General features: G+C 39.4%; 1 long non-coding RNA gene across 1 annotated transcript in view; it reads left to right on the top strand.

The window, feature by feature from the left end:
• Positions 1–21255, top strand: part of LOC124235944 (uncharacterized) — a 65406-nt gene that overhangs the window by 41133 nt on the left and 3018 nt on the right. Inside the window, exon 2 of the long non-coding RNA XR_006887610.1 lies at positions 3826–3892. This is a non-coding gene — a long non-coding RNA (uncharacterized LOC124235944). The remainder of the gene's footprint in view (positions 1–3825; positions 3893–21255) is intronic.

The following is a 21255-nucleotide window of genomic DNA, read 5'->3' as shown; positions in this document are numbered from 1 at the left end:
GCTTTAGATGTCAGAATAAACGGCATTTGGGATGAGAAGGGTAGTGACTTTCCGGAGCAGTGTAAGGCTGGTAGCCCTGTAACCCTACCCAAAGCATTTTCTTGCAGAGGAGAGCAGTCGGCACTTTTAAATCAAGTGGACTTCCCACTCACAGTCTGCTGTTCAGTATTTAAGTCGTGTGCCCTTCTTTCTGCTTGTGCGCTTGGCATTGCCACTCCTCCTGAACATCGCTGTAAGCAAACACTCCTTCAAGGTTTCAGTAACCTAGGCCCTCTGCCTTTGTTAGTAAGATACATCCTTGGAATTCAGAGGCTTTGCTTGTTTACTCATTGATTTAAAAATATAGAGAGAGATATCTTTTTATTAGACACGTGGTTTCTGTGCTCATCAGTTCTACCTGCACACTATTATAAACATGTTCTACTAGGGCCCTCATACAGTTAAGGCAAAGTCTTGCCTTCAATGTCAAACCTTTATTAAGCACCAAAAGACTTTCTCTGAGGGGAAGGTGGCAAGATGGAGAATGTGGATAAGAACTAGGCTCTGGAGTCACCCTTTGCTCTGTCACTCAAATCGCTGTGGATTTGGGGCAAGTTACCTCACCTCTCTAAGACTTTTTCCTCATCTATAAAACGAACATGACATCAATATCAATATCTAACAACGTTTGTTGTGAGGTTTATATTATGTACCTGACACATAATAAGAGCCCAGTATTATTATTAGAAAATAAAACATGGACTTTGATTTTGTGGAGTTTATAGTGTATAGAGGAAGTCAATCCTTTAAAGAGATAATTACATCAAGACAAAAGTGCTATAATTGACACGCCAAAAAAAAAAGTAAGTAAAAGTACAGATGAGGTACCCATTCATTTCTGTCAGAAAAGGTCATGAAGCTCAGGGAGGAAGTACTATTTGACCTCACTTGGCCAAGAAGTGAAGGAAGATGGTTCTAGGCAGAGGAAACAGAGAAGAGGCAGAGAGCCATGAAGCAGGAGAGGATGCAATCATATGGAATTGAGAACACAGTCCACAAGGAAGGGATAGTAGGCTTTCTGAATTTTGTGAAGTATTAACTCTTATTAATTCCTAAGAGGCCTGTTGAATAATCTAGTAGAGTTGGGATGTACATTTTTCTTTAGCCTGACAATCAGTCTTACTGCAGAAGATCTATTGGCCAGGAAGGGAAGGGTGGAATGCACCAAGGAAGAACTGATATAGAGGGTACCACCCACGTAACTTGTTTACCTGTCACAATGGTTGAGTCACTCAAAATCCAATCCAATTTGGTTTTCCATTCATTGACTTCTCGTTCAAGAACACTGCATCCTACTTATGTATTGTCATTCACTAAGTCAGAGAGGGCACGTGCCAAGAAAAGAGGCTTCCTGGTCATAGTTACCTTGAATTTGTTCTTTAACTAGTTCATTTATTCACAGAACATATTATTTGTCACACCAGCCCTCTCAATTTGTTGTTTGTTCAATCTGATTCTCCAGAAGGCCAGGGGCTGGCTTGTCTATCATAACTATTGAACACAGCCTGGTTTTGTTTCCAATGCACAGGTGACTTTCTTTTGCACTTATGTACAAATGGACACTAAAAACTTACAAATACAAAACTTCCTCTAGGTAGAAATTCATAAAAATGAGGACACTTGCAGTGAAAATCAGAAGAGCATTCTCTCTATGCAGTGTAGGAGAGCACTCAGCCCTTGGAATAATGAAGCTTGACAAATGCACTAGTTGAAGCATATAGACAAATCAAGAAAAATTTCAAATGAAAAGATGGTGAATGAGCCCAGGTTTTGCACATTCTCTCAATGTTATTGAAGAACATGTTTTAGTCTACTTATTGCTAGATGTCCTTCGTAACAATTATTTTCTAGTTATTTTAGGAAAAATCTGCTTACATATTACTAGTTTATTTCCCTATGGTCAAGAAAAATACTTTATGATTTCAATTCTTTGTCATTCACCGAAAATTGCTTTCTTGTCCAACATATGGTCAATTTTGGTAAATCTTCCATGTGCATTTGAAAATATTGTTCATTCTGTAGTTATTGAAAGTATTACTGTGGATTTGGTTATTTCTCCATTTAATTCTGTTAGTTTATTTCCTAGAAGTGTTAAGGCCACTTGATTAGGTGTATATAAATTTAGGTTATTAAATTTTTCTTTTGAATTGCTCATTTTATGACTATGAAATGTCCCTCTTTATTGCTATTAATACAAAATAATAAAGTAATTCTTTATCTCTGATTATAGTGGTTGAGTGATTGAGCCAATCCTGGTAGTGTAGTGGTTAAGATTTGGCACTCTCACCACTGCGGTCCAGATTCGATTCCCTGTCAGGGAACCACACCACCCATGTGTCGGTTGTCATACTGTGGTGGCTTCATGTTGCTGCGATGCTGAAAGCTACGCTACCAGTATTTCAAATACTAGCAGGTCACCCATGGTGGACAGGTTTCAGCAGAGCTTCCAGACTAAGACAGACTAGGAAGAAAGACCTGGCCATCCACTTTTGAAAAAGTTGGCATGAAAATCCTATGAATAGCAGTGGAGAATTTTCTGACATAGCACTGGAAGATGAAAGGATGACGCAAAAAGACTGGGCAGGGCTCTGCTCTGCTGTACACAGGGTTGCTAGGAGTGGGAATCGACTCAATGACCAAAATGATAATAATAATAATATTAAACACTGAAATATTTGGAAGTATTAAATCTTCCTTTTGAATTTGTCAAAATGAAATCTTTTTCTTTATCTCTAGAATTATTGCATACAGAAATTTTACTTTATCTCTAGAAATACTACATAAAGCATTTTTAGTTATTCAATTTCTCCCTCTATTAGTTTGTAATACTTTTTTACTTTTCATTTATTGTGTATCCCAATTATTACAACATGCGTCTTTGATTTATTAGAATTTACTTTAAATGAATATTTTCATTAACTTTCCAGACAATGCAGGGATCTTATAACACTTTTTAAAAAATATTTTTACAGTTTTATTGAGATATAATTGACATACAATATTGTATTAGTTTAAGGTGTACAATAATGATTTGATATATGTATATATTGTGAAATGATTACCACAATATGTTTAGTTAAGATCCATCACCTAATATAGTTATAAATGTTTTTTCATATGATGAGAACTTTTAAGATTTACTCTCTTAGCAACGTTCAAATGTAGAATTGTTAACTATAGTCACCATGTATACCATGCTGTACATTACATCACCAGAACTTATTTATCTTATAAATGAAACTTTGTACCTTTTGACCACCTTCACCCATTTCCTCCACTCCCTCCATCTTTGGCAACCATCAATCTGTTCTCTGTTTTATAGGTTTGTTTTTTTCAGATTCCACATATAAGGGAGATCATATAGTATTTGCCTTTCTCTGCCGTACTTATTTCACTGAACATAATGCCCTCAAGTACTTATAACACTTTAACTCCATTTCACTCTTTACCCTTTGTGCTTTTGCTACTGTGTATTTCAATTCTATACATACTTTTAAACTCACAGACATTAGTATTATTGTTTTAAATAATTAATATTTATTTATATTTTCCACTGTAGTTATTCTTTCTGTTGTTATCCCTTTTTGCATTATTGTGCTTCTATCTAGGATCATTTTCCCTAGCCGAAAGAATTCCCTTTAGTATTTCTTTTAGTTTAGGTTTAATGGTGATGAATTCTAAGTTTTTGTTTGTCTGAAAAAGCATTTATTTTGCCTTCATTTTTGAAAGATATTTTCATTAGGTATGGAATTCTCAATTTACATTTATTGTCTTTCATTATTTCAGATACGCTTTCATGGTTTCTGTTGTTTCTTTTGAGAAGTTGGCTGTCAGTTTTGCTGTCTCTTTGAAGGTAACGTATTTTTTTCCTTGCTTCTTTTAGGGTGAGGGTTAGGGATCTTGCTCTTTTTTTTTCGTTTTTAGCAGTTTTCCTATGATGTGCCTTGGTATGGTTTGCTTTGAGTTTATCTTGTTTGAGGTTTGCAGATCTTCTTCAATGTATGACTTGACATCTCTCAGCAGTTTTAGAAAATTCTCAGATAGTAGCTCTTCAAGTGTCGCTTCTTCCACAATCTCTCCTCCAACTACATGTATGTTAGAACTTTACATGGAGTTTCATATCTCTCTTTTAAAAACAGTTTTTATATTTTTTCCCTCTCTGGACTTCATTCTGGACACTCTACTGACCTATCTTTCAGTTCACTAGTCCTTTTCTCTGCTGTGTCTAATATGTTATTAAATCCATTCTTTGAATTCTAAATTCAATTATTGGGTTTTTTTGCTCCAAAATTTCTCTTTAATCCTTTTTCACTATTCCAGTTTAGTGAAATATTCCCATATTTTTATTTGTTTTGTTGAACGTATTAACCATAATTATTTTAGGGTCTATATTTGATAATTTCACTATCTAAGCCACCTGTTGGTTTGTTTCTATTATCTATTCTTTCGGTCACTCTTCTTTGCTTGTTTTGTTTTCTGATATGTCTAGTAAAGTTTACTTGAATGTTGGATCCAGTATCTGAAATATTATAAGGGTTCTGAATGATTCATCATCTTCCACAGAGGATTTAATTTTCTTTTGTCAGGCAGATAACATAGGGGCAGTCATCTTCATTGACTCAAGGTTGTTTATTTTAGTCTGCCCTTGTTTTCAGTGTATAGCCCTTTCAGAAATCTCAGTTGAAAACCTGGGGTGTTTCATTGGCCTTTTCTACTTGAAGGGTCCTAAACTCCAGCTTTTATATCCTTAGCAGTGTAGACTACCAAAATCCCTGCTTAGCATTTTAGCCCCTTGGTAGCTGCTTTCTGCTTTGATTCTTGGTCTCTTACCTCACACACACGCAGCTTAGGAAACATAAAATGCACCAAAACAAAAATTGCATGCAAAAAGTCAGACTCACTTTTGTTTGGTTCCCCTCAAGTCCTGGATGTTTGTCTCTTCAGCTCAGTGAGACTACCATGGCACTAGGCCACCAGTTTCTTCAGGGTTTCCAAGCTCCATGATTTGAACTGGAAAATGCCCTAGGGGAAAAAGCAGTGGCAAATATGGGAATCTCTCAATGCATGCACCTACTCTCTGGGATCTTAGCCCCTTAAATTCTGGCTGCCTTAGTAACTCTCTTATCCTTACAAACTTCTGTCTTATGGTATTTTGTCCAGCTTTTATAACTGTTCTCAATTACTCTGTCATCGTTAAAAGTAGAAATGCATATTCTCCCAGGAAGCACTAATTTAGAAGTTTTGTATTTTGTTTAGAGAGAAAGTCCAATTATTTCTAAATAAAACCTGGTCGTGATGTCTGATCTGAATTCTACCTGGATGGTAACATAAATGATTCCTAGGATTATTCTTTAAAGCTTACAGATCCCTTCTTTTATCCTTTCACGTTTGAAGCTTTGAGACAGACTTGTGTACTAAATTTATCATATGATTATGTACTTAACCCTTTCTGTTACAATCCTACTTTTCCTTTATTATTATTATTTATTATTTTCCCCCCCGGGGGAGATTAGCCCTGAGCTAACATCTGCCAATCCTTCTCTTTTTGCTGAGGAAGACTGGCCCTGAGCTGACATCCGTGCCCATCTTCCTCTACTTTCTATGTGGGACGCCTACCACAGCATGGCGTACCAAGTGGTGCCATGTCTGCACCCAGGATCCGAACCGGCGAACCCCTGGTCACCAAAGCGGAACGTGTGAACTTAACTGCTGTGCCACCGGGCCGGCCCCCTATTTTTCCTTTTAAAAAGCTTATGTTTCCACCCTTCTACATAAGGAATTGTATGATCTTCACCCTTCTTTTCATCCTTTCTCCTTCTTATCTAGCTTTAGACAATTGGATTACAACTAGCTCAGGATCAGGCACAAAATAAACACAAAATACATGTTGATGAAAGGACAAATAAATGAATAAATAAATGAAATTACTTCATTATGTGAAAATAGTTAAGATAGTTCTTTGATTCTTCCCTTTCATTGTTAACCCATGATTTATTTTAATTAAAAATCAACTAAAGTACACAATAACTTGAGGCTGCTCTCCTAGCATCTATATTTAGTCAGATACAAGGGACTGAATTTCACAAATTTTGAGGCCATATAAAGGTATGTCAACAACTTCATTTATTTACTCTGAATCATCTATTTGCTTGTCACGTAGGTGGTCACCCAGAAGTGATTTTTGACAAAAATCTCACTGTATACACTTAGCTAATCTTGACTGGTATAAACAGTTCTTGTCATGTGAATTTCTATTTGGGGACATGACATAGCTGGTGAGACATGACCAGATTGTTCATTGCCCGGTCTCATTTTTAAAAAGTATTTCTCTTAGAGTAAACTTAGAAATAGGAAGTCACTGTGTTTTGTACTGAATTTCTCTCAGGGCCTGTTCTGTCATGTTTCTAGATCTTTGAGCATTTTTTCCGATGCCTCGAATATCCTTCTCGCTTTTGGCTGTCTGGTGGACTGCTTCAATGCTCAAAAATGTTACTTCTTCTTTGAAGCTTTTCCTAATAGCCCAGCAACAACACAGCCTTCCTCCGCTGGTTTCCCTTAGTTTCCTGGTACTCAACTATAGTGCTTGCCTTGCAGTGGATCATTTATGGGTCTTCCTTTCTCACTAGACTCTCACAAGGGCACAGGATGTGCACCACTCTTCTCACGAACTTCAGCGCCCAAAATAACAACTAATACTCGTCAGATCTGCAGTACAGTTTTTTAAAAGATAAAAGTCCCACAATATCAAATTTGCCCTTTTAAAGTGTATGATTCAGTGGTTTTGAGTTTATTCACAAAGTTGTGCAACCATTACCGCTATATAATCCCATAATATTTTCATCACTCTAGAAAGAAACCCAATACAGTCACTCTCCTTTTTATCCTCCCTCTAGTCCCTAGCAACCACTAATCTGTTTTTATCCCTATGAGTTTGCCTATTTTGGATATTCAGATAAATGTGACCTTTTGTGTCTGGCTTCTTTAACTTATCATAAAACTTTCAAGGTTCTTCCATCTTGTAGCATGAATCCATACTTCATTGCTTTTATGGGTGACTAATATTCCATTGTATGGATACAGCATATTTTGTTTATCCAGTCATCAGTTGATGGACATTAGGGTTGTTTCCATTTTTTGGCTATTATGAATAACATCACTATGACCATTCATGTAAAAGTTTTTGTATGGATGGATGTTTTCCATTCTCCTGGGTATATAAGAGTAGAATTTCTGGTAACTCTATGTTTAACTTTTGGAGGAACTGCCAAACTGTTTTCCAAAGTTGCTGCACCATTTTATATTCTTACCTGCAGTGTATGAGGGTTTCAATTTCTCAAAATCCTTTCCAGTGTCTGTTTTTGTTTGTCTTATTGATTATAGCTATCCCAGCAGATGCGAAGGGGGTCTCGTTTTTTTTAATTAAGGTATAATTGACATATAACATTATATTAGTTTCAGGTGTACAACCTATTGATTCAATATTTGTGTCATTATTTGTATCAACATTTGTATTGTATTGTATCAATATTTGTGGATACTAGATTCTTATCACATACGTGGTTTGTAAATAGCGTGTTGTTTGCTCCAAATGCTATCCGCCGCCTCAGGCAGCCACAAGTGCCTGTGTGTGTTTTTGACAAATTCCTTCAGGAAAAGGCTGTTTTCACTGGGTAAGCTCTGTCAGGTCAAATAAAGACAGCCATGAAATGGGGTCTTCCATAGAATCACCGGACAGATCAAACAGTGACACTTCTCTGGGAAGGTGGCTTTAAAGGAATTTCAATCCCCTTCCGTCTCCTTCAGTAGCTGCCAGGAGGCTGGTTTCCACCACGACTGCAGGCCTTTGGGTTTTAAGGCTGCGGCAGAGCTGGGGCAGCGGGTAGGTGAGTGGGAGGGCGTGGATTAGGGCAAGTTAAATCACCAAGAAGTTTGCCTTTCTTACTGGGATTTGGCCATTTTTCTTTGAATTAATGTTCCCCAGCTTGCTGTAAGCCTTTGATTAATTTCCAGAGTTCTAAAAATGTTGATTCTGATAAATTATTTTTGCTAATGTTCTTTTAACTCTCAAGAGGGAAGGATTTTGGAGGTCCTTCCTCCACCATTTTTACTGACATTCTCAGTACGTATTTTTGAACGAGTGAATGAATAAATAAACTAATTAAAGTATGCATGCCCAGTGAAATGCCCACATACACTGCTACAGCAGGAAGTGAGGTTAGATAGAAGTTGTTCTCACTACCATGGTGGTTCACATTGGCTGTCCGGATTTTTTGCTTGAGAATAGAGGCCACCAAGTGCTACACTTCCTCTGATGTAATTACTTCCTGTCTTCTTGCTGGGGCTTTCTATCATGGTCTTTGATATTGTATTTGGAATGATAAATTTTGTTCTTATTTTTTTGCCTAATTTGGGCAGCTATCTTACCTTGAATTCAGATTCTGTGAAACCCTTGCCTCGTTAATTATTTTTTGTATTCACTAAGTTTTTCCAATGCAAATATCTTAATGAATTTTGAAGTTGAATCATCACCTCGTTTTGGCCTTCCTGGTCCTTCTTGACCGTCAGCCTTCAGGTACATTTATCTGATCTCTTGTCTAACCAGTACTCCGTATTTTTGCCTCAGGATTGATACTAAACCTCACAGCCCTTTCTAGTGATCCTTCGCCACTAATGCACTCCCCTAGCAAGATGTAAATGTTTAGACATAAATGCTTAAGTGCTTTGGTTTAACCTGTGAAAGGTTATGGGATTAGCCTTTTGGAGACATACTAACTCTTCTTGGCCACTAGGATCTAACAAACTGAATGAGTACTTTTTAAATATGTTGTTTATAAAGCAAATATTTGTATATCAGATTATATATTTGCCTACTGAAATATGTTCTAATTCTGGAGATCATTTCCCATAGGGGGAAAAAAGTTATTCTCCTCTTAAAAGATAAACTGAGGTACACTAACATTTTGAAGAGTTTATTTGGGCAAACATAGATCTGAATTGGTCATCACCAAACCAAAAATGGTTATAAGCTCTCTAGCAGCAGGAGCTAAGGGAAAAGCTTTTATAGAGCAGATGCAGAAGCAAAGCAAAGAAGTTATTTGATGGGCTATAGCTTAAGCTATTGCCTTATTTGGGAAAGCCTAGTTGGCCATAAGTTTCAATTTCTTAGCCCTGAGGCAATTACAGGAATTGATTCTGGCCTAGGTTTCAGTTTACCTATTTAGGCTGCCATGGCATCAGAACCACCTCAGTCTAATGGGCTCTGTGTTTAATTATTTTAACAGTTACATACATTTAAAATCATTAAAATTCCCTGCTTTGGGAGCCTTGAAAATACTTTTTATTCTTATTATTTTATTGTATTAACTAAGACTGTATTCTTTATTCTTCTCTTTCTCCTCCTTCAACTTCTCTCAGCTTCTGTGCCCAGACAAAAAATGTATTCAACCTAGTCAAAAAAATAAAATAATTGCTTTGGTGTTTTTTCTTTTAATTGACTAATTGCTTTGCTTTTCAATAGCTATGAAACCATTAAGTAAACATAGTCTGTTGCATTTATTTCACCTATGCAATTCAGAGCCTAATGGAGTACTATCTATATAATTTTCATAGTCACATTTAGAGTTCACACAGATTATCTACCTGTTTCTTTATAAGATACTGTAGGGGAGGAAGACATTCCCTCTACCCACTATGGGTTCTTCTGGCTGGAGAACGAATTAAATTCACATGAGACAGAATAACAGGAGAAAATTAAACAAAGCTTTATAACATGTATACACGGGAGAGGCTCATGCAAGCTGAGCAACTCGCCAAAATGGCTGAAGCCACCACCTTAAATATGACCTTCAGCTAATGACAAAGGAGGATGTTGGGGGTGGAGGGGGAGTTGATCATGGGAGATTACCACACAAGTACAGTAAACAAAGGAAGATTTAAGTCCTTGCTTTTGGCATTAAGAGTTTCTAGAGATAAGGTCATTCCCCCATCTTCCTGGTACAGAGAGGGAGACACCTTTACAGATGGAGATTTCCTTTACAATGTAAATGTCTCTTAACAAAGGGTAAGTAAATTCTACTCCTCAGAGCCTCCTTCCCGTCTGCAGTTTTTAAAAGTAACCAGCCTAAAATAATCCTCATGCCAAAGAGACATATCTTGGGGTGGCCAATTCCCATCCCCCACAATACTCAATTCTTTCCTCAGAGTCTTTTCATTCTTCCTTTATGGGATTTAGTAGCGAAATATCTAGACAGGTAGCATTGTTTTGAGTTTTGAATGCCACTCCAAATTTTGGGAGAAAGGATTGATAACTAGAAGGAAATGCTTCTATTAGATTTGACTCAAACATTCATTAGTGAGTATCTAATATTTAAAAACACTGCTACTTCCTTGCTGAGGAAACTATTCCTGTTATTTTTTTTTTAAAGTCATCACTTGGATTCACTTCAATTAAATGTGTATTCTTGATCATTTTGGAAATTCCTTGTAGATACCAACTTATTATAATACTTTAAAAGAAGATGCTGAGACACCAGCTCTGTTTCTCTAATGATTCATTTTTATTCCAGCCAGAGACCTAGACAGAAATCTATGGAAGAAATAACTATCTTTTATATCTTAAATTTGTATATAGTCCAAACTTTGCTAAATAAGTGAACTGTAAAGCAGGATTGGTTTGTAGTGAAGATTCTCCATGCTCTTCATAAATGAACAATTTCCTCCTTTCTATGTTTTTTAATGCTATATAATCAGTAACCTTAGGGGATAAATAAGTCATATTTTCCAGATACTGATACTGAGGCATGGAGAACTGGGACCAATCTCATTCTTTACAAGATAAATTCAGCAGGATGCAAAGGAACAGATGAGACAAGCATCCTGTCTATATGTTTTCTCCAAAGTTCCCACACACGTACAATTTTAGATTTGCTACATTTCATACTATTGGTAGGAATTCATTTTAGTATTCCTCCAAATAAATAAACTTATGGCTGTGGGTGGTGGGCGGAAAAGTGACTTTTGAAAAATCAATGCGGGGCCAGTCTGGTGGCGCAGCGGGTTAAGTGCACACATTCTGCTTCAGCAGCCCAGGGTTGGTCGGTTCAGACCCAGGTGCGGACATGGCACCGCTTGGCAAGCCATGTTGTGGTAGGCGTCCCACATATAAAGTAGAGGAAGATGGGCACGGATGTTAGCTCAGGGCCAGTCTTCCTCAGCAAAAAGAGGAGGATTGGTGGCAGATGTTAGCTCAGGGCTAATCTTCCTCAAACAAACAAACAAACAAACAGATAAATAAATAAATAATAGAAAAATCAATGCATTTTATCCACTATGGTTCTTATTTGTTGAGTAAATTAAGTAAATGTCAAGTGTCTCTCAGCACTCTAGTGATAAAGAGGAATTTAAAAGCCCTAGGTGCCACCACAAGTGTTGAAACCTGTTTAGTTTGGATGCTGGCAATTGCAACATGGAAGATGGAAACTCTCCCAGCAAAGTCCTTCTCACAGATCCTCAGAATGAATTAGAACATGATGAAGAGATATCAGAATTAGTGTCTCTTCTCTTTTGACTTTATGCCTTATAAAGTCAGACCTAAATGCTAGGTAGGACCTCCCTGAGATCTGAGATTCGGACTAACATTTTTTAAGGGAATGAAGCAAAGATGCCAGTAATTGGCCTTCAATATTTGTGAAGATGTCCACAACATATTTAGAGACCAGTAATAAAATGTACCAGATTTGAGGACTATCATCTAAAGAACATAAACAAAGCATGATGGATAGCTTCTTCCTTGGCTCCGATAGTTTATTAACTAAAGGAAAATATCATGAGTTTGTAATTTAATTTGACCAGTACTCCTAGAAATTTTCAAATAGTGCCAAAAAATGTCTATAGAAGTTTAAGCAAAATAAGATGCTTATCCAAGGAAACTTTTCCTACACAGATTATTAAATCTGCACATGTCTGTCTTGTATTTTATTGGAAATGAGCTGAACAAGAAGAACCAAATATTGTTATGTGTTGGCTAAGCACTTTGAGATATCATTGCTGATTTACCTTTGAACTTTACCCAGGGCCACAGTTTTGATTAAAGACAAGATTATTTGATTATGATCCTATGGTTTTAATTAGAATCCTACCAAATATTCTCTTTTGTCAGCTATTCTGGCAAGGGCATAGAAGTATAAAGCAATGCATAATATCCTTTTGGTTCTCTTTGCCTAAGGAGTTCACTCAAATCACTTTGATATTGTTTATAAACTAAAGATGGCAACTATTCTTTCTACATTTTTAATGTCTTATTGAGCTGTTAAGTGGCTCACATCCTAGTCATGAGAATGGAGGCTTTATCTTTTGATATGGAAGCTAATCTTTAGATACAAGTTTTATCTAAGTATCTGGTGTGTGTCCAAGTTGCCTGTAGTCTCAGGATTCCAAATAATCATGTATCTCCTCCAAAGTTGTTTCTATTGTCATTGAGAGTTGATTATTTCTATAGAAAACAATCTATTTTACATAGGGTCAAAGTTGTTGGTTGAATTCTTTGAGCAGCATTGATTATCACCAGCCTGTGACACCTACTTGTTCTGAGCCCTTCTGTACTCAGAACCTAGATTTCTCATGATTCTCTCTCATGCAAACACAACCCCAGGCCTGGACTTGCTTTCCCTTCTACAAAGGAAAAATGTAAGGGGAGCTCTGGAGACAAACTGGCCTTGGAGTAGTCAGGATATTTTACTATGAGTCACAAGCCAGGGGTAGCCTCCACTCGGGGGACCAGTGATAGCTTTGTGCTCTCTGGCTTGGGGGCACTGGATTATCTGGTTACAGAACCCTTCAACCACTAAGAGCTGGATGCGTAAGGATCCCACTGCTGTTCCTGTCCCAGCCTTCCCACATAGCTCCACAGGGCTCCATGAAACCACCACCGAACCTGTCATCATTCAGAAATAGTTACAGTTTGAATCAATTCAAGTTTGGACACGATTCCAGAGTCATTTAGATCTGGATAAGGAACTCATTAAGTGAAAATCCAAATTGGTTCAAATATTGGACCAATTACAGTCTGATAAAAATTACATGCTGAAATGGTTTCAGATCTGAATCCCTTCAGACACTGAGCAGGTTCAACTCAGTAAAAACATTAAGTACCATCAAAGTATTTGGGGAATAACAAGAGGTGTCCATTACCGATCTTCCCCATTGACCCCTCTCCATTCCTATCACTCACAGGTGTTCAACATGGCTATGTTGTCTCAGGACACTCTGGAGCTGGGGTTCTTGGGCTGATCTTGCCCACTCCCCAGGATACCTGCACTAACAAGGCACAAAGAGCCCCCATCATTCATTGGCTTTCACAAGCATCTCTCACTGGAAGGTACCAGATTGAAATTTCGTATTTCCTTGAATATTTGTTTGTGAATTTTCAGAGGCTGACAGAATTCCAAGGCTTAAAGGACTAAAGGAATCAAGAAGAGTCAGTCTCAGCCACTGGAAACTGAGCCACTTCAAGAAAACTTGCTCTCCATTTACATACAGGTCCAGGGTAGGGATTGCCTCATTTACCTCACATTTGGAAGATCTTTCTCATTTGAATCTGCTTTTCCTGCTCCTTTCCATTTTTAGCTTAGAAGATCAATGAGGGAGACGAGGCTAGCCTTCCAAGTGAAAAGCGTTTGTAAGGAAAAGCCATTCAGACGTCGTCAAAAACTGTGAGGAAGATGAAGGGCCTCTACAGGTGATGGTTCTTAAACTCGGTTGATCCCACCCCAGACTCACTGTGCCACAGTATCTTTGCATGGAGTCCTAGCATTTGCATTTTTTTAAAAGTTTGCCAAGTGATTCTGAGGTAGTTGTAAGAACATTTAGAGAATGCTGATGAAAGGCACACTCTCTCCCCTTTCCTTAGCTTTCTCCCCTAATGCCTCCTCAACACCCACTACCAGGTCCCCTGTGCTGTCTCTGTTTTCCAGACTTCCAAGACTGGCATCATAGCCATAAAAGGTCTTCCTATGCCTTCCCCAGCACCTCATACATATACACACACTCAGTATTCTCAGCCCTATCTTATACGCTGTGCATAAACCAATGAAATTATACTAAATTGCAACTGAATCCTCAATAAGCTTAATGTGCTAAATCTTGCAGGAGTAAGTGCATTTTGAAAGAGGATACAAAGTTTAGGGAGGACAGTGGGAGCAGTGAGGTAGTCTCTGGCAGGGCAGCCTTCTTTAAGACTTATTCATACCATGCAGAGAATATTTACTTTATCTGTAGAACTGACCCTCACCTTCCAAGTGGACGAAGTGGGCCCCAATCAATCACATTCAGGAAAGCCAGACTAGCTCACTATAGCAACATGGACAATACAGGGACAGCTGTGCTGTTGCTCCTAATTAGCTCCAGACAACACTGAGAGAGAATTCCATCTGTTAAGGCTGCCTAATGGCGCTTTGGTCAGTGGTTGTGGCATAGCCAGCTGGGATGGTGCCACCACTGGGGTGGCATCCTAAAGGATGGGCTTATTTTTCTTGCTTTGCTTGCTAGCTGCCCCTGACTGCACTCCAAAGCCGTGACTCAGGGTCCCACTGTTTGTGCGGGTTTCAAGTCTCAGTTACCCCTACACAAAAAGGTCACGCAAACAACCTTTATTTGGCCACTATGTAAGGAGTTAGGGGACCCAATAATTAATTTAAATGAAAAGAAAATGGAGTGTTCCTTGGGATCTTGAGAAGAGAGTGTATTTATATCACTGGCCACATTGAATCCCCTCTTGCTTTTTGCAACACAATGGAATGAGCAGCTGCATAATCTATGGAAAGTGATAGGCAGACCAGAGACCCAGTGTTGAGGGGTCTTCAATCTTCATTCCTTCCAGGGATACTTCTCCTCCAAATCAGGAGCAGGAAGTCCAGTACTGTTCTCTCTTGATTTGTGCTTTCAGCTGAGCCTTCCAAGGCTCTTAGCGCTAGTTGAGATGGTCTCCCAGGAACTGGAGAGAGTCCAGGGCTGAGCTCACCATGACCACAGGAAAGTCAACTCATACTAATGACTTGTGGTGCCTGCCAGCCTGAGCAAGACACAAGCCAGAGACTCAAGAAGCCAAAGGTTCCATGTCCTTCCACTGTCCTCTGGAGTAATCTCCTTTCTGCCTTGCTGTTCCACTTGATGTTTCCCAGACAGAGATAGCAGTAGAATCCAAAAATCTTCAGCTAAGCTTCAAGATGAGACTGAGCTAGAGAAGGTTGGGCGCAATCTAGTTTTCTCTTTCCTCACCTATACTCTGCTCGTTGTCCCTTCGCATTTTTAAATCTCTATTGGCATTCATTTCACTTTCAGCTTATGGTGGGTTGTTTTCTAGGAAAAGCCAGCTAGGGCTGGCCCCATGGCTGAGTGGTTAAGTTTGCACGCTCTCCTTCAGCAACCCAGGGTTTTGTCAGTTTGGATCCTGGGCGCAGACATGGTACTGCTCATCAAGCCATTTCTGAGGTGGCATCCCACATAGCAGAACTAGAAGGACCTACAACTAGAATATACAACTATGTACAGGGAGGCTTTGGGGAGAAGAAAAAAGATTGGCAACAGATGATAGCTCAGGGCCAAACTTTGAAAAAAAAAAAAAAAGCCAGCTGGAGACTTATAAGCTCCCCAGATAGACCACGCTGATTGCCTTATGTCTTAGTCCCCCACACCTGGCTGAGCATCAGAAATGTCTTGTGATTTCTAGGCTCTATCCCATGCTACTGTATCAGAATCTGTGGTGGGGCCAGGTATCAGGATTGCTTTCGGTGTCCTAGGTGATGACATGGCACCCTAGAACTACAATCCCACTAGTCTAGATTCATCTCTCTCCTGTGCCAGACTGAGAATCGGGTCTCCTGATTTTTAACCCTTGATTTGCCACTAAACTTGCTACATGACCTTGTCTAAGTCACTTAATTCTCATGGGCTCCAAGTTCCTTGTCCACAAGGAGATAGGAGTGGGGTAGGGAGCCAGATAACGTCAGTGATGATCAAATCTAACTCCCCAACATGTTCACCTTTGGAGCTTTTGAAAAATGATAGTTGAGGTTTGTTTCTCTTTGCATCCTCCTCCAGCCCCCACCACTCCACAACTTTTCTGAGGCTTGGCACATTCCGAAGCTAGGAGGACAAAAGGGGACAAAAACTCTTTTCGAGTAATGATATATGGGAGCCATTCTTGTTGGAGGTTAATCCCCACAATGTGAAAGGTCTCACAGCCTTTTAAATAATCACCCTGAAGTTAGACTAGAGAATGAATGCTTCTTCCAAGCTTATTTTCTGTCTCCCCTCCTCTCACAGAAGCCAGAGCCCTCCCAGCTCAGCTAGACAAGATAAATGATTGAATTTGATGGAAGGCAAAGGGAGGATTGGCAAAGCATATAATCCAAAAGACCTTGGAAGAGGGAAAAAAGAAAAGAAGGCCCAAAGAAAAGAGGTTTCTATGCTGGTCACAAGGGGAGTAGCATATGGGGGTCACCAGTATTAAGACCCCAAATACATTGGAGGGGACAGAAGTAAGGATGTCCAGAATAGAGAGAGAAAATCCATTCTGGACTCTCCTCTGCTCTGTGTTGTTGCATGTGTTGGAGTGTCCCACTCAAATTCAAAGAGCCACAGCCTTCTGGATACTATGTAAGTGTGGTAAGATTTTAAGGTCTTTTGATGTTGGGATGTACAATCTACCCACAAGAGCTAGGGTACACAGGTGGCCATTCTTGGAGATTCTGATTTACTAGGTCTGGAGTGGTGCCTAGGGATCCATATGTTTTAGGATATCCACAGGTGATCTTGATACACAGCCAACGGTCAAATTTACTTTATTAAGTTAATTTTTATCTTTTCTTTTGACTTTTCCAATTTCTTATCACTCTCCCTCCCAATGCCCAAGTCTCTCCGGTCTTTGTGGGAAGAGAGATCCCTCCCCCAAGTCAGACTCCTCCCTGCTCCAAGGCACCTGGTTCAGTGAGCAGCGCACAAGCTAGATTTCAGTCCCTAATTGCCCCCTTGGCTAGGTACCTGGTGTAGGGCCACCTGTACAACTGTGACCAAAGGAGGAAAAAGAGTACTGGCTTTGGGGACAGCAGACTTGTGCTTCAGTCACAACTCCCACTTTCAAGCTGTCTGAATTTGGACAAGTTGCTTAATCTTTTTGAACCCCAGTTTGATTACATGTCAAAGAGGGATAAAGCTGCCTACTAAAATGACCAAATCCAATGGTAATAAGAAACCTACCAAATCAATTCTGAGGCCTCATTTGACCTATGAGGAGCAAGTGACCCTTGGGATCATTTCCCTTCTTGAACCACGTCCTGTGCTTAGCTTCTGGGACACGACTCCCTCTTCACTCCTTTCTTCCCTCTGTGGCCATTCTTTCCCAGCCTCTTTTGCTTAATTTTTTTACCTTGCCAACTTCTAATCATTGGAGTGCCCAGGACTCAGTCTTCAGACCTCTTTTCTCACCTGTTTACCCTGATTTTCTAGGTAACCTAACCCAATCCTTTGACTTTACACACCATTTTTTATGCCGATGACTCTCAAAAGACTGTATTTCCAGTCATAACCTTACTGCTGAATTCTAAACGCTTAAATCAAATTGCCTACTCAACAACTCCATTTGGATATATAATAGACATCCCAGACTTAACATGTCCAAACCAAACTCCTCATTTTCTTCCCCAAACTTATTCTTTCCACAACCTTCCCAACCTTAGTATGTAGTGTCTTCACTTTTCCAGTTTCTCAGGCCTAAAGCCTCTTAATCTCACTCCACACCTCCAATTCATCAGCAAATCTATTGGCTGTACCTTAAACTATATCTAGTACCTGGTCTCCACTGCTGTCATCCTGGCCTCATCTTCCATGATCTTTCTCCTCCACTGTTGCAGGAAAGGAGTAAGCAGTCCCCTCCATCCACCTTGCTCCACCATAGTCTACATTTCCCACAGCATCCAAAGAGATGACTTCTCTAGTCAAAATTCTCCCATGCCATCCTCTCTCACTGAGAATAAAATCACAAGATCTTCCCATGCCCTCCCCACAAGAGTTTACATGATATGTTCTCTTCCATTACCTCTCTAATATCATAGATCATTCAGCTCCTTGATCACTCTTCTCCAGACATACTAGCCTCCATGTTGGCCCTCAAACATGTCGCATGTGCTCCTGCCTCAGGGCCTTTGCACTGCCTAGCCCTTTTTCAGGAAGAGTCTCTTTCCAATATCTATAATTCCTCAGCTTACTTCATTCAGTTCTTTGTTTGAATGTTACCTTACCACAGAGTGCTTCCTTGGTCCTTAATCTAAAACAGAACATTATCCCAACTTCCATAACTCTTTATTTTCTTATCCAGTATTATTTTTCTTTGTAGAATATATTGCAACTTGACATTTTAGATATATTCTTTTGCGAATTTGTTTGTTTGTTGTCTGTCTCCCTTGCCTTGGAATTAAGCATGTAAGAGTGGCTGTGTTCCCAACATTTAGAACAGTGCCTGGCACATAGTATAAGGCTCAATAAATATCTATTAAATGAATGAATACATGAAAGCATGTCAGTGATAGAACAATTATATGAGATAATGTGTTTGAAGGGTTTGGTACATATCTGACACTTATTAGCTACTCAGTAGCTAGTCATTTCCTCTCCCCTGTAGCTTCCATCTCCCCCTAAATGTTTATTGAGCTCCTCATCTAAGCCACTCACTCTGCCAGATGATGGTGATAGGAAATGTCTCCACTACAAGGAGCTAGTTGCTATATGCTAGTGAGAGAGACAGACCTATAAAGAAATAACCACCAGACAACGTGATAAGAGCTGCCAAAGAGACAGTATACTATGAGAACACAGATAAGGGGACAGATAAGGAAGGCTTCAAAGAGCAGTGACCTTTAAGCTGAGCCTTGAGGAATAGAGACTTTTGTGCAATGAGGGGGAAGGATATTCCATTCAGAGGGATCCCTAGGGGGGCACAGAGACATAAAAATGCCCCCCTCCTATTATGCTAAGTGAGATAAGCCAGACAGAGAAGGACAAACACCTGTGATTTCACTCACATGTGGAAGATAAACAAATACGTGGACAAAGAGAAGAGATAAGTGGTTACCGGAGGGGAAGGGGGCTGGGAGGTGAGCATAAAGGGTAGAGGGGCACATATATAAGGTGACTGACAAGGGGCTGGCCCGGTGGCGCAGCGGTTAAGTTTGCACATTCCACTTCTCGGCGGCCCGAGGTTGCCCGGTTTGAATCCCGGGTGCAGACATGGCACTGCTTGGCACGCCATGCTGTGGTAGGCATCCCACATATAAAGCAGAGGAAGATGGGCACGGATGTTAGCTCAGGGCCAGGCTTCCTCAGCAAAAAAGAGGAGGACTGGCAGTAGTTAGCTCAGGGCTAATCTTCCTCAAAAAAAAAAAAAAGAGCTTATAAGGTCCTGACAAATAATAATGTACAACTGAAATTTCACAATATTATAAACTATTGTGACATCAATTAAAAAATTATTTTAGCAATCCAAATAAAAAACATAAATAAAAGAAAGAAAGTGTCCCCCTCCAAGAGCACACAGCTTCTTAGCTCCTTAGTTTAAGAGGAAGAATAGCAAAGTGAAATAAAGAGAAAGTGTGGAAATTAAAGCATAATTGTTGACATCACTGGCTGTCTCCTCACTTTGGTATAGAACACCACCTTTTTCAGAGTTCTTACGCCTTCTATATTTTTTAGGCCCTAACAACATATTGGTAGGTAGTGATCCCCTTATCATACAGGCAAAGAAACTAAGGCTAGAAGAAGAGAAATGGTCTGTCCAAGGCCACACAGAATGTTCACAGAGGATCTTGGCTTAGAACTCAGGACTCCTGTCTGGTTGACAATTTCTGCAATAACAAGTGAAAGGAAGATGACTGTCTTCTCCAACTAGTTAAAAAGATTTCCAGAACTGCTTTCTAGATCTAAGCATTTCATGTTGCTTTTTTTTTTTTTTGAGGAAGATTAGCCCTGCGCTAACATCTGTGCCCATCTTCTTCTATTTTATATGTGGGATGCCTGCCACAGCATGGCTTGATAGGTGATGCATGGGTCTGTGCCTGGGATCCGAACTGGCGAACTCCGGGCCATCCACGCAGAGTGTGCGAACTTAACCACTTGGCCACTAAGCAGCCCCTCTTGTTGCTTTTTTCTTAATTGGCCATATCCAGCTGCCGTTTATTGAGAACTTATCCTACTACACACTTAATAAATTCACCACATATATTATTGCACCAGTTTTCACAACATCCCTATGGTAGGTGATGTGGTTGTTACTGTTATTATTTTATAAATGAGGAAACTATCGCTTTAGTAGATTTTAAGTGCCCAATTTGTCCAAAGATACTCCATAGAAAAGAGGCAGCACCGGGTTTTAGAATCCAGCTTGTCTGACGCCAGTGTCCATGTTCTTTCAGCTCTGGGAGATTTCTGAAATGAAATCTAACCAAATGCGCAATCCAACCTCTGTTTGTGCTTCCTCTGAGTTTCTATATAGCAGGGTATGGCATTCTTGGCTTTGTACATGTTATGCAAAATTGTTTAGTCACTGGAAATTTCATCTTCCATTGTAATTTTATATTTATACATTTCCCTAGCCAAGTTATACCACAAGGATTCGTACTATTTTTCTGCTTTTGCTGTCATATAAGTGTGGTCATATGAATCACTCTCATGTATCCACTTATAACACTGCTAAATAGGAAAAAATGACCACCAATGGGCAAGTTAGTCTAGTCAATATGGTTAGTCTTCGTAAAATCATAAACAAAATCAGGAAGAAAAAATTTTCAACTGTCTTGCTGACAGCTCTTGTATAACCCAGTAATCACAAGGAGAATATGAAACATTTTCTTAATCTACACCCATATTTTCTTAGATGAAGAAAATATTAAAATCCTATTAACCATGGATTTGCCTCTCCTGTGATGAAGCCCAACTCTGACTTTATTCTTCAAGATGTCTTTTTAGTTCTTAACTTTGGAGATGGAGATGTGGTGGTGACTTGTTTTTCTCCTGCCTCCAAAGAAATTGTTTGTCAATAGATTTGTTGATGGTGTCCACAGAAAGCAATCAGATGCTCTGTCCTTCTGTGAAGGAAATATAACAAACAGATGCAGACTTCATCTATTGATCCCTTGCTATGAGAGATAAGAAAATTAACACACTTTAGTT

The sequence above is a fragment of the Equus quagga genome, chromosome 2, assembly GCF_021613505.1.
Source record: "Equus quagga isolate Etosha38 chromosome 2, UCLA_HA_Equagga_1.0, whole genome shotgun sequence".
Classification (NCBI taxonomy): Eukaryota; Metazoa; Chordata; class Mammalia; order Perissodactyla; family Equidae; genus Equus; species Equus quagga.
The sequence above is the reverse complement of the archived record's forward strand: the minus strand, read 5'-3'. Positions and strand labels throughout refer to the sequence as shown.